This window comes from Danio aesculapii, chromosome 20 (genome assembly GCF_903798145.1).
Source record: "Danio aesculapii chromosome 20, fDanAes4.1, whole genome shotgun sequence".
Taxonomy (NCBI): Eukaryota; Metazoa; Chordata; class Actinopteri; order Cypriniformes; family Danionidae; genus Danio; species Danio aesculapii.
Window position 1 is genome coordinate 10,034,769 of NC_079454.1, and position 17,062 is coordinate 10,051,830.

Below are 17,062 nucleotides of genomic sequence, written 5' to 3' on the forward strand. Positions count from 1 at the left end.
GCATTAACCTTTTAGTAGCTTTTGACATCAGATTCTAAAAACATTAGACTTGTACATTCACTGAGATTACGCAAAAACTTGTAAAATTAGTAATGAAAATAAAAAATTTACTATTCTGTTTTAAATTTTTAAGGAATTTGTACATTAAATACATTTAAAGGTTTTTAATGTACAGTTGTACAGCTAAAGTTGGAATTATTAGCCCCCTTTTGAATTAATTTTTCTTTTTTCAATATTTCCCAAATGATATTTTGAGCTAGGAAATATTTACAGTATGTCTGGTAATATTTTTTCTTCTGGAGAAAGTCTTATTTGTTTTATTTCGGCTAGAACAAAAGCAGTTTTATTTTTTTTTTATGAACCATTTTAAGGTCAAAATTATTAGCCCCATTAAGCAATTTTTTTTCCCGATAGATTACAGAACAACCATCGTTATACAATAACTTGCCTAATTATTCTAACCTGCCTAGTTAACCTAATTAACCTAGTTAAGCCTTTAAATGTCACTTTAAGCTGTCTAGAAGTGTCTTGAAAAATATCTAGTCAAATATTATTTACTGTCATCATGGCAAAGATAAAATAAATCAGTTATTAGAGATGAGTTATTAAAACTATTATGTTTAGAAATGTGTTGAAAAAATCTTCTCTCTGTTGGAAATTGGGGAAAAAAATAAACAGGGAGGCTAATAATTCAGAGGGGCTAGTAATTCTGACTTCAACTGTATATATATTACACGCATTAATGTAATTTTTTGGCCAATGAATATAACATCTGCATTTAAAATGAATGATTACTCCTATCACCAATTAATAATTTAGTATAATTGTTTTTTGCTTGAACTAATGTAATTTATTCTAATGTAAACACTGTATTTTGAGGTAACTGTTACATAATCTTTCAAAAATCTTTCTTAGATGCTAAATAAAATTATTACAATAAATAAAAATAAGTCTTATTCTAAAATAAAGTGGAAAAAAATAGATATATAAAGATTCAGTAACACTTTAAATTAGGGGTCCAAAATAATGCATTAATTAAACATTAATAAAGGGGTTAATTTGTTCACAATTAAGCATTAGTTAAAAACAAAAGCACTAGTAATTAATGGTTTACTAAACAACTTGTAAATCATGATTAACTTGTTCACAATTATACATAAGTTAAGCATGAGCAAACACATTATTCATGAATAACTGTTTTAACCATTATTTACAATTTGATAAGCCATATATTATTTCTTTGATTCGTTGTGTACGTTAACTGAACAACAAGCTAGTAATTATGTCTAATTACTGCTGGTTTGCAATTATATATGGCTAAAATAGTGTAATAAACACAGTTAGCAGCTAATTAAGGCTAAAATGTCATTATTATAGTACTAATAAAGACAATTTGACCCCCTATTCTAAAGTGAAAGTTACATCCACATTAATTATGGCACTTATTGGGTGTGATTAGGGACAGCCACAGAACTTATAATACAATATATAATATAGAAGTAAAGCAGTCAAATACATTTTATTTAACAACATTAAATAAACCTATTGCCTTAAGACGCAGTCAGCATTTTTAATAATTTCATGACACAATCTGTGAGCTCCTCATGCTAAATCAAAACATTACATGTTGAACAGGTCCTTCTTCGTTTAAAAGGTGTTTTTCTTGATCATCTATGTTACAAATTATAATTGTGAACAAGTTAATCATGATTTACAAGTTTAACTGAGTTTAACTAATGCATAATCCGGGATGTTGTTTAGCAAATGTTTAGCAAACCATTAATTACTAGTGCTTTTGTTTTTAACTAATGCTTAATTGTGAACAAATTACCCATTTATTAATGCTTAATTAATATTATTTTGGACCCTTAATCTAAAGTGGTAGCAGATTTAAATCTAATTAAAGAGGTTGACAAATTTTTGTGTATTTTGTGATTTGACAGTTGTTGTGCATGTTGTGACTGTTACTAGAAATAGTTTGTTTGTTTCATTTTTTCATGAACTTTCTGTTCTCACTCACATGCAGCATTTATTTCTGAGTTTCTCTTTGTGAGCTCAGTGTTTGTGTTCACTGTTCCTCCTCTGATTATTGCCAGGTTTATAATAAATGGATGCCACACTCAGCAGCTGAACTCCCTCTTGTTCTCAAGCTACTTTGTAAGTGAAGCTCTTACCCTCTGAATAATTGCCTAGTTTTAAGGACAATTTCCTGGAAGACGACAGGGGTTGGATCCTGTCATGTACTATAATTGCATCTGTGTCTTTAAGACGGGGAACAGGTGGCATGATGGGTAGTTTTGTAATGTTACGGAGTTCATACACACAAGTGAAGTAAAGAGTGGTGATAAAACGTTAACCTGCGTGCGGCTGATTTAATTCAGAAGTATGTGCGATCTATAAATGAATATTTGATGATAAGACACACATACATAACAGATCCAAACTTAGTTTTTTAGAGAATGGGATGGTCATACAAGCAAGGGTCAACAGGAGCAGCAAAAGAAGTATTCCAAAGCTTAATCTACAGGTGACAAACTAAGTTCTTGGAAGGCTGAAGCCAAGCACAGTTTAGCTTTAACCCTAAATACACACACCTTATCAAACGAACTGAGTCTTTCAGACATGTTTGATAAATACAGGTAAGTGTGTTGAAGCAAGATTGGAACTGAGTTTGACAGCCAAATAATAGGGATGGCTGATGTTTCAGCACAGTGTCAAGATCCCGAAGTGTAAGTGTTTCAAAACACTGCACTGAAGCATGATCCGAACCACCCAGGTCATGTGACTAAAGTTGTTCGAAACACCAGGTCATGTGACAAACGATTCAAAGCATCAGTCATTTCAGAAGCGTTTCGCGACCTGGCGAATCTGCGTTTGACTGACAGGGTCGGAAAAAAAATTTCATGTAGTCTAGTGGACTGTGCGTGTACACAACTGTGCAAATGGCCCAAGTTCAAATCCCGAGTTGTACAAATACTCTGAAATGATCTGGAATGTTACTTCTTATGACCAAAACAAGACATATTTATTCACAAAGTGTTGATTTGCCTGTCAGACCAATGTTAAAACATAACATGTAACAAGAACAGAGCATTAAAAACTAATATCTATAGCTGCATCACCCTAGATTTGAACCCATATCTCAGCATGCTAGTCTGGAACTCTCACCGCTTCAGACTGAAGCCTCAACGTGGGGTTTAATACCTCAATTTGCAAAACTGTTTCTTTGCTCAAGCTCTTCCAGAGCAATACAGAAAATGACCACAAGGTGTCAATGTAGAGACAGTTTTCAAAACATTTCGAAGCTTCGACAAATTTGCTTCGACAGTTTCACTGTTTTATGAAGCCTCGCTTTGCCCACCACTACCAAATAAACCAAATAAACAGGTGTTAGGTCAAGACAGGTGATAATAACAAACAAGATCATCAGTCCAAAGATCATAAACAGAAACAAAAAAAGGAAAACTGCTTTTGAAATATTCACAACAGTAAACAAGACTCAGCAACGGGTTGAGAGAGAGATGTGTGTGTGTACACACACACACACACACACACACCCACACATATATATATATATATATATATATATATATATATATATATATACAGTTGAAGTCAGAATTATTAGCCCCCCTTTGAATTTTTTTTCTTTTTTTAAATATTTCCCAAATGATGTTTAACAGAACAAGGAAATTTTTACAGTCTGATATTATATATATATATATATATATATATATATATATATATATATATATATAAATTTAAGTCCATGTAATTTGTGATAATGTCCTTCAGCTGTGTGTAATTAGTGTAAAATTTAAACTGGTGTGTGAATGCAAGGTGTAATGGAATTTATAGTCCAGAAGGATGATACAGGCAGTGACCTGTGCACAATCCATACAAACTTGATTTCTTCTTTGTCATCTTGAATTGAGAATGAAATCAATGTGACTGGTATAAAACCAATTTAAGAATCCAAATTAACTGAATTCATAAAAATAGTTTAAGGGTTTCCATGTTATATGAAGAATCGTGCTGTCTAAAAATGTTCTTCTAGTTTTTCTCAGCCTCGTTCAATTATTTCACTTTAAAAGTAAGAAAGTGAACATATTCTTTGCAATAAAATTGAAATTACAGAACACGCATACAGGAGGCTGAAATAAATGCTCATTTTAGAAGAAAATCTCTGATGCCACTTAGAAGTTTTTGCTACTGAACTCTTCACATTATGGAAAAATATTAGTTAACAATAATGCAGCAAAAACCTTTTTTGTTGTTGTTGTTGAAGAAGAATAGTCATATCTATGTAGTCTGGAGTTTGAGAAAATATAAGGCATCACTAACTCTATCAATTCTTTCATTTTAACTGAACTGTACCTTAAATGCATTCCATGGTGTGACATGGCAAAAGTGAAGAAAAACAGCTCTTATTAATATACAAATAGCGCTAGAGTGATTTATCTTCATTGTTGGACACCCATCTTTATAATATCTAACAATTTACTGCATTTTAAATCATTATAATTCTAATTATGCACATTTTTTGTCATGTCAACAACCCATATGAACCCCAAAATGCCATGAAAGAAAACCCTGAAATGGCTACGGTTTCATAAGGTTTGTGTCTTTTACATCTGCGACAGCCGCAGTGTCTGAGAGGATGGAGGGCAGGAGATAAAACGATGAGTATGAATAATAAATGCATAAACATCCACTGGCTCTTCAAAGCCAAAGAAACATGTCTGATGTTGAACTATCCGTTCAGCTCAGTTCTCTATTCTTAAAATGTGAAAGTGGAATTGAGAAACCTCTGTGAATCTCGGGACGGGTTGGCCAGGTCTCAGACTCTTCTTTTATACCTCAATATCACCAAAGATAAAAGATCTCGGCTTTCATCTTGTCTCTTTTTGTATTCATTACACATAAAAGTGCTTCAGTTTTGTTCGCCCTCTGTGATTCAGAAATTACACAGAAGCCTCTCGGTATCAGACAATCCTCTTCCATTGTCCCGTGGAAATGATTTTCGGCTTGTTTTAGTCCTTTTGGAGTATAACTATCCAAAGAATCATTATTCGACATAAAGCTTCTTTTATTTTCATTACAATGAAGGATTATAAGACCCACAATGGTTGGTCAATTTAAGTGTTCTGCTTTAGACAAAGATCTGATTCTGTCTTTTAATAAAAGAAGAGGAATAGCTGTTTTTTTAAAGGAGACCTATTATGCAAAAATCATTTTCATAAGGGGTTTAAGCAGTTATGTGGCAACAGTGTGCGCATATAGCCAGCTTCTAATGGTAAAAAATATATATATATTCTATATATATTTTTCTATATATAAATTTTGTAATCACACTTGATGAAAACAGTCTGTAGAAACACCTTGATTGACATTCTCCCGTTGTATATGTGATCAGAGGCGCATTCTCTCCCTCATTAGCATAAACAGCCCTGAGTGAGAAGCAGCCATCCACCATTAAAATTTTCGAGCCATAAATTCAAGCTAAAGATAATGTCAGGAACTAACATGCATTATAAATATCAAGTTTTAGGGTACAAATTGAACACTGCAATCTCCATAGAATGCCTTCTTCCGAGTCACTTCTTTAAACATTTTTGACAATGTTAGTTCTGTTTTGAATATGCCGATACAGAGATGTTTGTAGCCTCATCCCCATTTGAAAAGAGGGCTGGGATACCTTATTTGAATGTACAGAGACAGTCGCCAAAACAATATAATTTGGATCAAAGCCACAATTTCTAACAGAAGCTTACCCTAAAATTAAAAGTAAGTTTTCTAATGTGTAAATCTTAAAGTTAGTTAGTTCACTAAATATAGCAATTTGCAGTTAATTTATAATCCACGATGTAGATCAGGGGTGTCAAACTCAAATTCACAGAGTGCCAAAATTAAAAAAAAGAACATTGTCGAGGGCCAGACAAATTTTTATTATTAATTTATTTATGTTTTTATTATCTTTAAGATACAGCAAACTACTGTATTAACCATCTTAATATATTACAATTTTTGCTTAAATAGTGAAACCAGAACAGGTTTAAGAAAATAATAAAATAAAAACTGAAAAAAATATCAGGCTTATATCTTTAACTTTATTCATTTTAATTGTAACCTAAATCTTTTCATCACAGACCATCAAGGCCAACACCTAAAAAAAATATCTCTTTCAACTTTGAACAGACCATGCCATCAGTAAATAAAATAATATTTATCCATTTTAGTTTTTTTCACTGTTCATTTTCTCTGATGATGCACATGGGTCCAAGCCAGATACTTGGCACCGCTTTTTACATGCAAGTGCATCAATTTCTGGAGTCAGGCTCTGCGCAGAGGAAATCCTCAGAACTGAATGAAGGTGTTCATCGGTGAGACGACTCCTATGTGGTGTTTTGTTCATCTTCATCAACGAAAACAGTTGCTCGCACAGATATGTGCTCCCGAACATAGAAAGCATTTGCGCAGCTTGGGCACGGAGTTCGGGCAGCGTGTCAGGGAGGTAAGGTGGAAATTGCGCAGCACCGACAGAGTCATATTTTGACTTGAGCGTGTCATGACACTGCAGCTCAATAAGCTACATTTGGAGATTGCTTGGTGCGTTATTCACATCAAACGTAAAGGGGTTGCTAAAAAGTTCAAATCTACATTTTTGGGCTTCAAAGTCGGCAAATCGTCGGGCAAACTCAGTGCCAAGTAGAATGAGTTTTTCAGCGAACTGTGCAAAAGGCATCACGGCGGTAGCGGTCTGCTCTTTCATGACTTGGCAGCACAAAAAATGAGCCAGGTTTCCCTGCTGCCAGGGAATGAGCCAGGTTTCCGTGACGATATCTGGGCGCGGCCAATAGGAGAGAAGCTGATTTTTAGGTCGGACGGAGTTCCCGATGCGGAGCAGTAAGCCCGCTGCTAAGCTAAGCTAAGCGATAGAGCAAAGTTTTCTCTGTGGTGTCCCTTTAATAAAGTTAAATACGTAGTGTCGCGGACGGCAGTGCCCCTTCTATCGCTTAGCAGCAGCTAAGCTTAGCTGCCTGCTCCACATCGGGAACTCCTGGCACCAGCTGCTCTCATATGGGCCGCCCGTAGATGTTGTCACAACGTTTTGACGCTCGAATTAAAAATATTTTAAATCGGGAGTCAAACGCCACCCTTGCGCGACGCTCTGCGCCTCAGCACGGACTTGCGCTTTGTCACTGACGTCGCACATACACAATGAATGGCTGCGCTGACGCCACCCAGCGCTTGACGCATTCAATGTGTAGGCACCTTTAGCGGTACGTGCGCTGTATAACGGGCCGGCGGGCCAGATGTAATACATATTTGAAATCATCTCGCGGGCCAAATATAATTGTAGTGCGGACCATAATTGGCCCGCGGGCCTGAGTTTGACATGTCTGATGTAGATGATTAGCTGTGATATTGGATTCATAAACTGCAAATCAACAGCTGTGGACACCTTGACAGTCAAATAAACAGCAAACAAAAAACATACAGACAAACCAAAATGAATACCTGTTGAGGTCTTATTAAAGGGCACCTATGGTGAAAATCATCTTTTTGAAGCTGTTTGGACAAAACTGTGTGTGTAGGTATAGTGTGTCCACAGTCATATTGGTGATTTGCAGACAATAAGTCTCTTTATTTAATTTCCTGATGTTAAAACAGGATCCAAATCCCTCTCATTTTGAGGCCCACTGCAATGTGATGTAGGAGAGCGGTTTCCCTGCCCACCGAATTGATTGACAGCCATGTATTAACATGTCTCCATAGTAATGCGTATAATCATATCCACAAGACAGGACATGCGCAAAGCAACTGAGATTAAAAGATCTGTTCAGCTCTCTGTGATCATCAAATGTGATCAGCAATGAGTTTTACAAGTTTAAAACTTTTTTAAAACAGTGTATGTTTGTTATGAATTACAGTGATTTTACCATCTTTATCACCACAGCCGCATGTCAGTATAATTATGAAAAAGATGCTTCAATCCCAGGTTGTAGAGTTAAATCAGGTTTATTTTGTACATTAACATAATGGATATCCATACAGCGGTGGATATTAATGTGTATCCTGTCACATTTGTGCTGCAAAAACAGTGCAAAGTTAAATGCGCGCAATGTAAGTGTGTGTATGTGAATTTTGTAACAACATTGTGACTCATCATTGCGGAAAGGCTTGAATTCCACAACAAATACATTAAATAATCATTGGGATAGTTCTTACTGTCGTATTTCTCACAAACGTTTCGTGAGATCTGCTTCGTTTATGTCGGTCACTGTGCTGTTTATCTGACACAGCTGAGGCGGAGATTGAGGCACACTCTGACAGACACATGGGAATGTTGGCAGGGAGAACTAGCATTAAAGGCACAGGCAACAAAAACAGCTACATTGTGTTTAGAGCAGAAAATTCCAATATTAGGAAAGGTATAATAAATAATCAGATGGGTGTTTTAAGCTGAAATTTTACAGACACATTCTGGAGACTTATTTTGAATTAAAAAAAACGGTTAAAATATGTGCCGTTTTAGTGAAACCATAACTCTGTGCAAGAAACCAATGTTTGTTTGTTTTTTTTAACACTATATTAACTGTAAGAATGGGTTTTAACCACAGCGGTTCGAAATGTAGTTCTGCCAAATGACTAAAAAAATGATCATTATTGATTGTAAAAAACTGTACATTCTAGTCAAACCATTCTTCTGCAATCTTATACTAAAACGGAAATAAGAGCATTATTAATAGCTATAAATGTGGGAGAGCGTTGATATTATGTGATTGTATTGAATGCAATATGGAGCAATTAAGCGTTGATGTTAAATCAAAAGTAATTCACAAATACTTGAAAATGAAATGATTTAATGACAATAATTCTCTATGGGTACAACTGAATTAGTTACAAAATAACTTTATAAAATGATCAAATATGAAATGATAAAACATATGATATAAATTGTACCCAGCTTAAATGTAAAATTAAACTTACCAGAGGTAGAAGAAGAGACACAGGGGGAGGGAGAGAGAGACAAAGAGCGCAGGCCCAGAAGTTAGCCTGATTGCAGTAGAGTCAGAGAAGATAGACTCCAGAGGAGGAGAGGAGCAGAACAGGAAAGCAGACCAGGAAAAGACAGGCCAGGAAAAGAGCAGCGTTTTACCACCTATTTTGTATCTTTCTTGACCATGTGACTAAAGCCCAAATGCTGAGACATTCAAACTGACCAATCAAAATGTGACCTCATCGTAAAACTCCCAAAGTCCACATACCATGCCCTGATCTTATCAGTATCTGCCTTTGGAGTCAGTATGGACTTTCTTGAGTCAAAAAGACATGTTTTGCCATTTAAACAAATATGATAATTTAATAATGCAAATGATAATTTAGCCTCTTACATAACCTTTAATCTACAGCTTTGGCAAATGGTCCTAACCATGACCAATACCTTCTGGAGCTTGTTGCCTTATGACATATGTTTAAATGTTGTGAATCTTTCTGAGACATGAAAACATCATTTTAATATATAGGTTGCAGCATCCAGGATAAGCACAAGTTCCTTTATGTTTAGACAGGATTAAAAGTTAACTTTTAGCATAAGTGCTGCAGCATAATTTGATTTTTGTGTTGACATTCATTGATTGATTGCATTTTTAATATGACAGTATGAAGGTGTGAAAAATGAGAATCTTTTTCTCATTTTTCACATTTCTCTCATTGCACAAATAGAAAAAGGGAGGGTAAAAAGCATTTGCATATGGTTACATTATTGTTTTCAGTGAACACATCATTTTCCCTTGGCAGAGCCCTACCAAAAATAATACGTTAACACTTCACAATTTACAGTTTAAAACATCATTAACTGACACTACTAGTTTAATAAACTACTAATTAGCTGTTTATAAATAAATAGTAAGGTAGGAGTTGGGTTTATGTTTTGGGTCGGATTAGGCGTGCCGAATAAGATCATACTTCATAACTACTAATCAACAGTTAATATCTTAAAAAGAGGCAGGTAATAAGCCAGTAGTTAATAGCATGAATTGCGACAACTAAAGTGGATAACATTTTACAATAACAGTACATGAATAATGACGTATTAATATGTAAACTAAACATTACTTTATTATGAATTAATGATGAGTTAAGGCATGCTCTAATCATGGACTAGACATGAGTTCACACATGAGTTCATGTGTGAAAAACGGCTACCTTTAATACTTGTTAGTACATGTTGTTAACTAATATATTTAATAGTTTAAGCGAAATGTAACCAACATGAACTCATGAGCTGTTACTGTGTAATTATATCATGACTTTACTTGAAGGAGCACATTATCATTACCTCATCCTTCACTACTGATGAACTCCTGTGTTTAAACTATTCTTCTTGATGCTGACAGAACACTTTTGTAATAGAAAATTTCTATTGTTATTCAGTGTACTGTAAATGCACTAAACAGTTGTGCATAAGGAGTTCATGAGTAGTTAAGACTGGGATTTGTGATGGGATTGAGTGATTTGTGAATGCAGCAATGTCATTATCCTGTATTGAAACTCACGGTTGATGGGAAGGTGGCGGGAATCTGCGAACATCTTAACCAGTTTAATTATAAAATAAACCAAAAGAAATGTGTGACGGCACCCCATCACGGACAACTGCTGCTTAAACACCGGAGCATCTCCATTACTCTCCTCTCCACTATATCAATATATAAAAATAAATATACATGTGGCAGAATATGCAGTAATATTAATTCCCCTTAAAGCTTGAAGGTCATTAACAGGGGCGAACTGAACACCCCCCCCCCCCCAAACTTTCAAAAACACCATGCTTCTACCCCCACCCACTTTTTATAAACATCACGCCCAAACCCCCCCCCACCTGCTATTCAACATTGGCCTGACCTCCAATAACTTTTCCCGGTTTAAAATGTGTCCCAGTCTGCCTCTGATCATTATGTAGCTTCTCACTAGTCCTCCTGTTTTCTTTCTTCTCTCTCTCTTCAGAAATACAGGTAAAGTGGTGATTTGATGACTGATCTCTTCCTAGTGGCTGACAGAGTGAGAGTGAACCGAACCCATGCACAAATATTATTTCAATCAGAGGTGGAGGCTGTGTCTGTTTTCTCATTGTCCCTCCTACACCACTCACAAGTGCTACAATTTACTTCCTGCAGTCTAAGCATTAACTTATTACAGTTCACTCTGTCTGCATAAATAACATTTGGGTAAGGACAATATTGTCTGACATTTGGACCACACTATATCGGAATCAAAAGGACACAATATCTATAATTGACATACAGTTGAAGTCAGAATTATTAGCCCCCCTGTTTTTTTTCTTCCCAATTTCTGTTTAACGGAGAGAAGATTTTTTTTTTCAACACATTTCTAAACATAATAGCTTTAATAACTCATCTCTAATAACTGATTTATTTTATTTTTGTCATGATGACAGTACATAATATTTTACTAGATATTTTTCAAGACACTTCTATACATCTTAAAGTGACATTTTTGGCTCGTTTCCACTGACTGGTACGGTACGGTTCGGTTTGGTACGGGTCACCTTTATCAAGCTTGCGTTTCCACTAACAAGGGTACCCTTTTGGTGGGCGTGGTGTATGACAAAGTTTCAGTCGACGTCATTCTCACTGGATGAAATGTCTACAATAAAGCTGTACAGGTCGCTTACATATCATATGAAAAGCACTTCTCACAAAACAGATGCTTCATACACATAAATACTTGTGTAGAAATGTTTATTACTAACTTTTCAATGAACATGAGTTGATTATAACTGCAGATCAATGACAGTGCGAAACAGCCTACTGTAACGTCTGTAATTATATTAAATAACTAAATAAATAAACATATATAAACACATACAGCCCCTTACAGTCGCCGATATGTTATCAACTACAGAAGAACTCACAGCAGACATTTCGTCCGTATTTAGGTTCAAAACAACACAATATATAGCCTACAGTCAGTGTAAACTTCTCATCTGTGTCTATAATCTTCAGCAGCACATGTAGCCTCTGTTAGAGAACAATTCCATCATTCTGAGTTCATATTAGTCCAAAAAGTGATAATAACAATAATAGTTAAACAAGGCAGTTTGTTCACGTTTGCTGAAAAAATAATGTGCTCCTTTTTTCTGGCTTCTCCTTTGTTTTTTCCGCGCTTCACTCTCGCGTTTGTCAGTGTCTGACAGGATCGGGTTTCAAAAACACGTCAATAATCAAGCGCACGTTATTATCATCAGCTCAAGAAGTTTGTTATTTCAGATATAGACGCGCGGCGAGCGCAAGGAAGAAAGCGAAACCGCTCGCGCCTCAGACTGCCTTGTAAAAAAACTACGCGGCACGGGGTAAATCTGCTCTACTCCATGGCTTTGTGGCTGTTTATCAAGACGACGACAAGGTTTGTTTGAGCCCAGGTCGACCATGGCTCGTTATTATATGTATTTATAATTCCGCTGTAATCTCTCGGCTGTGTATTTCAAACATGGCGGTTTTTTTGTTTTCATTCTGGCTTTTTGCGTAAGCGAATGACGTATCTCTGTAAACCAATAGCGTTCAGCTGCGCGTCTAGCTCCGCCTTTTGGTACCCTTTCTCGTGTTTGGTACCCTTTCGACAGGGTGCCGAAAAAGTGGTATGGTACGGTTCGGTATGCAAACCAAACCGAACCGTACCGTACCACTCAGTGGAAACGGGCCTTTAAAGGCTTAACTAGGTTAATTAGGTTAACTAGGCAGGTTAGGGTAATTAGGCCAGTTATTGTATAACGATAGTTTGTTCTGTAGACAGTCGAAAAAATATATAGCTTAAAGGGCTAATAATTTTGACCTTAAATGGATTCTAAAAAAACTGCTTTTATTCTAGCTAAAATAAAACAAATAAGATTTTCTCCAGAAGAAAAAATATTATCAGACATACTGTGAATATTTCCTTGCTCTGTTAAACATCATTTAGAAAATATTTAAAAACAAAAATCAATAAATAAATATATAAATAAAAATACAAAGGGGGTTCCTTCAACCTGCAGTCACTACTTTATTTTTTCTTGTCTATGGGGATTAGAGAAATCAGTCCTGCGATTCCCGTCCAATCAAATCACACATAGAAGGTAAAAGGCATCATAATGAACTCAAGATTTCAAGACATGGGCAATTTATAGTAGCAGCAAACTGTTTAGAAGCATTAAAAGTGTCCAAGATGTCTAAAATCTTTACATGCATTGACCCAGAGACTGTTTAGATGCATGTCACTGATAAGAAGATGACGGATGTATACTTTATAATGACCGAAATGGTCTTAAAAACCCAGCAGGCACAAGACATCAACCTGACGTCTGACTGACGTTATACCCCAACATCATGGGGACGTTGCATTTTGTTTGGAAAAGAAAATTGGGTTGACATCATAACCAAACGTCAGACCTACATCAATGTCCAACGTCCAACCTAAAATCAACCAAATATCAACGTCTAATGATGTTACAGCTTGACATTGTGTGGATGTTACCAATATGACGTCTATCAGATGTTGGATTTTGGTTGCCATACCTGACAAATAAATGTCAGTATTTGATGTCAATATGATGTTGGCTTAAGATGTTGGCTCAACATTGGATTTTGGTCACTTTACAACAAATCTAATTTCCAAAATCAACCAAATATCAATGTCATTTGATGTTGTTATTGGACATCAAAATAATGTTGTCCTTAGACACTGGCAAGATTTTGGTCACCTGACATCACAACCTAAATCTAACCTAATATTAGTGTCTTTAGCCTGCTGGGCACTACAGAATATTACGTTTACACACATCCACAAATTACATGTAAGTGCATCAGATTTTTACAGCGTAATACTCACTACTCACTACTTTTAAAAGGTCTACTTTTTACTCATACTTTGAGTAATATTTACAACAGATACTTTTACTCGTACTACATTTTTAGGCAAGTAATAGTACTTTTACTTGAGTATGATTTTCAGTACTCTTTCCACCACTGCTCATTTTCCATAGTAAAATTCTATAACATGCCAATTACATGTGATACCAATTTCAAGTGTTTGCACATACATACATTTGTTTGCATTTCATTTAGTTAGTTATAAGTTATTGCCTTGGTAATAGAAAATATGAGCTAGGCATCATGTATGACAGTTGCCAAAGTGATATATGAGCTACATAGGAGACATATCTTGTAGGTACATATAGGGCTTATATTTGGATGTAAAAAGCAATACAGGAGACCTATATGGCCTGTATATGCATATATTTGCACCTCAATTTTGCCTATATGTGGCATATATACGCATATATGCAGCATATATATTATCATTTATGTGCATATATACTGCATGTAGGTTTCATATTTGCGCATATATCCTCATATAGGTTCTTTCCATGTGGGAAACTAAATTGGCAGTGGTGTATGTGTAAATGTGGCAGTGTATGAGTGTTTCCCAGTACTGGGTTGCAGATGCAAGGTCATCCTCTGTGTAAAACATATGCTGGATAAGTTGGCGGTTCATTCCGCTGTGGCGACCCCTGATGAATAAAGGGACTAAGCTGAAGAAAAATTAATGAATGAATAGAAAGGAAAAAACAAAAGCATTAGTTTTAGAATACCAAAGTAAAGTATATGGAGTGTGTTAACAAATGTATTTTTTTTTGTTTCAGCAAGGGAGATCAAAATGACAAATGCATTTGTTACAAAAGATCTATATTTCAAAGATTTCTCTTTCCTTTTTAATATTACTATCTAATTATCTCGAAAACAGTTTTCAGAAAAATATCACTGGTCACCAGAAATGCTTTTGAAATGTGCAATTTTAACTGAAACATGAAGACAGGGCGGGACTATCTCCTCCGTCATGTCAGATACTATTCATCTTATTCTTCGCGTATGAGTGGGCGCAGCCATTTGCATCTCTTTGGCATGAGACTTCCGGTCTCATTCACTTCCATTCATTTTTAGACATTAAAAACAATGCTTGATGTTAAAAAACGATATTTTCTTAATGCCCGTGCACACCGAGAAGTTTTTTGCTCACGTTTTCCGTCGACGTTTAACGTCTCATGACTAAATAAAGGGCAATATGATCGTGCACACCAACGCGCAAAACGCCAGGCGTAAAAGCATCATTTTTAAAGAAACGCCTCATGCTCATTTTTTTGTTTTGACGCGCCGCGTCAAAACCTTCTCCTCCAATCAGATTGGCACTTTTGTTCACATGCACGGACCTGCTGAAGTTACAGTAAACAGCATTTGGAGGTGCTCAAGCATAGGCAGAGGGTGAACTAACTCCAGGGTAAGGCTAAGATATGCGCTGCCCTTTAATGCATTTAAAAAGATTTGCGACCGACCAAGAAGAGGTTTCAACAAAAGCACAGCCTATAGACAAAGGTCTTATATTCAAAACGCACATTAAATTATTTATTAGATCCATTCAATTATTATAGTCACTTTCGATATGCAGCCAAGGGCCAGAAAATGAGTGGACCTAAATAGGGTGGACCTCAGTGTCTACTCTTAAACTAAGTGTATAATAGCTAGTTTCTTATATTTATGATCTCTGGTAATATAGTAATTTATTTAACAAGTGACATTTTGAGTATCCAACCATTTTGCAAAAATAAATAAATTGCAAAAATGTGTCAAAAATCCGAAATCATTCACTTTGCCATGAGGCCATTCGAAAACTGAACTTGTAATTCAGCAATAAATATATAAAAATAAGCATTTTTAAACTGTGATTAGGATACTGAACTTATTTTTCTTTATTAAGCTAGACACAACAAAAAAGACAATGAAAATATGACAACATAAACTCGGAGTTTATTTGCGTTATCATGGGCTGTGGTAAGCTTATTGGCTTATTGGACAATTAAATTAGAGGCAACCATTGCAGAGTAAAGGTGATCCAGTAGCCATTAGCTAGCGTGAGTAATTATTTGTTTAAATTAGATTCATATTATTCAAAATACAAATTAAAACATAATTAAAACTCTTGACTTCCCATTACCTTTAGTTTTATTATTGAGTTCAGATAAATCAGAGGCCTTGATGATAGGACACAAAAACATCCCATGCAAAAAACCTAGTAAACCGCCTCACCGTTGATAGCGTTTCAGTTGAGTCTTCATCGGCGGCGTTGCGTGATATTTGATGACAAGCTGTCGTGTGAAGGCCCCATTTAAAGCATCTGTACATCTCCATTTCGTCATGTTAGTCTGTCTCCTTAGGTGTACACAATTGTCAATTCGGCCCGTATCCTGAGCTGATGGTTGTCGTGGCCGTCGATGAGTTGAGAACATACGACATGGGATTCGTGCAAGACCCCAGTGACAGACGAGTCTCCGCCTTGATCTCGTCGGCTAGTCTGAACACCCACCTTGTGACCTACTTGGCCTGCACCTTCTCCGGAACGGACGACCATCCTTCTGAATCCTCCGACATCCAGACTGCAGCTCTGCACAAGACGTTTAGTCAGAGGAGAACTGTCCGTGGCCAGCTGAGCCTGGATGCTCTCAAGGTTTTTTCTTCATTTCCGGCAAGTGGCAGAGTTCTGGTTCTATGAAATATATCCAGCCTGGATCTAGCGGTCTGAATCTGCTGTGGCCTGTAACGTGTGGGTCTGCAGTTGGATGTTATTTGGTCCCTTGCCACAGTTGCCGCCTCTGGCTTGCTTGGTTGGGACTGCTGGAGCTGTGCAACGCTGGAGTTTCTCTTCGGCGGATCGGCCTTCAGCAGTGACTTACTTTTGCGTCGCGCTGATCTGAAATAAACTGAACTTAACTTCCACCGTGACATTTATACTAAACGGAAGCAGTTTCAACTTAACTTGAACTTACACCAGCATTCTACCACTTGTCTTATTCTTGCCTGAATCGCTGGAATGCTCCCCAATTTGAAATATTACGGCTTTTACTCTGTTTTTATCATCTGTGTTAAGCTGTTTTGACACAACCTACATTGTAAAAAGCACCGTGGAAATAAAGATGAATTGAATTGAACTTCTCATGGCTTTGAGAGCTTCT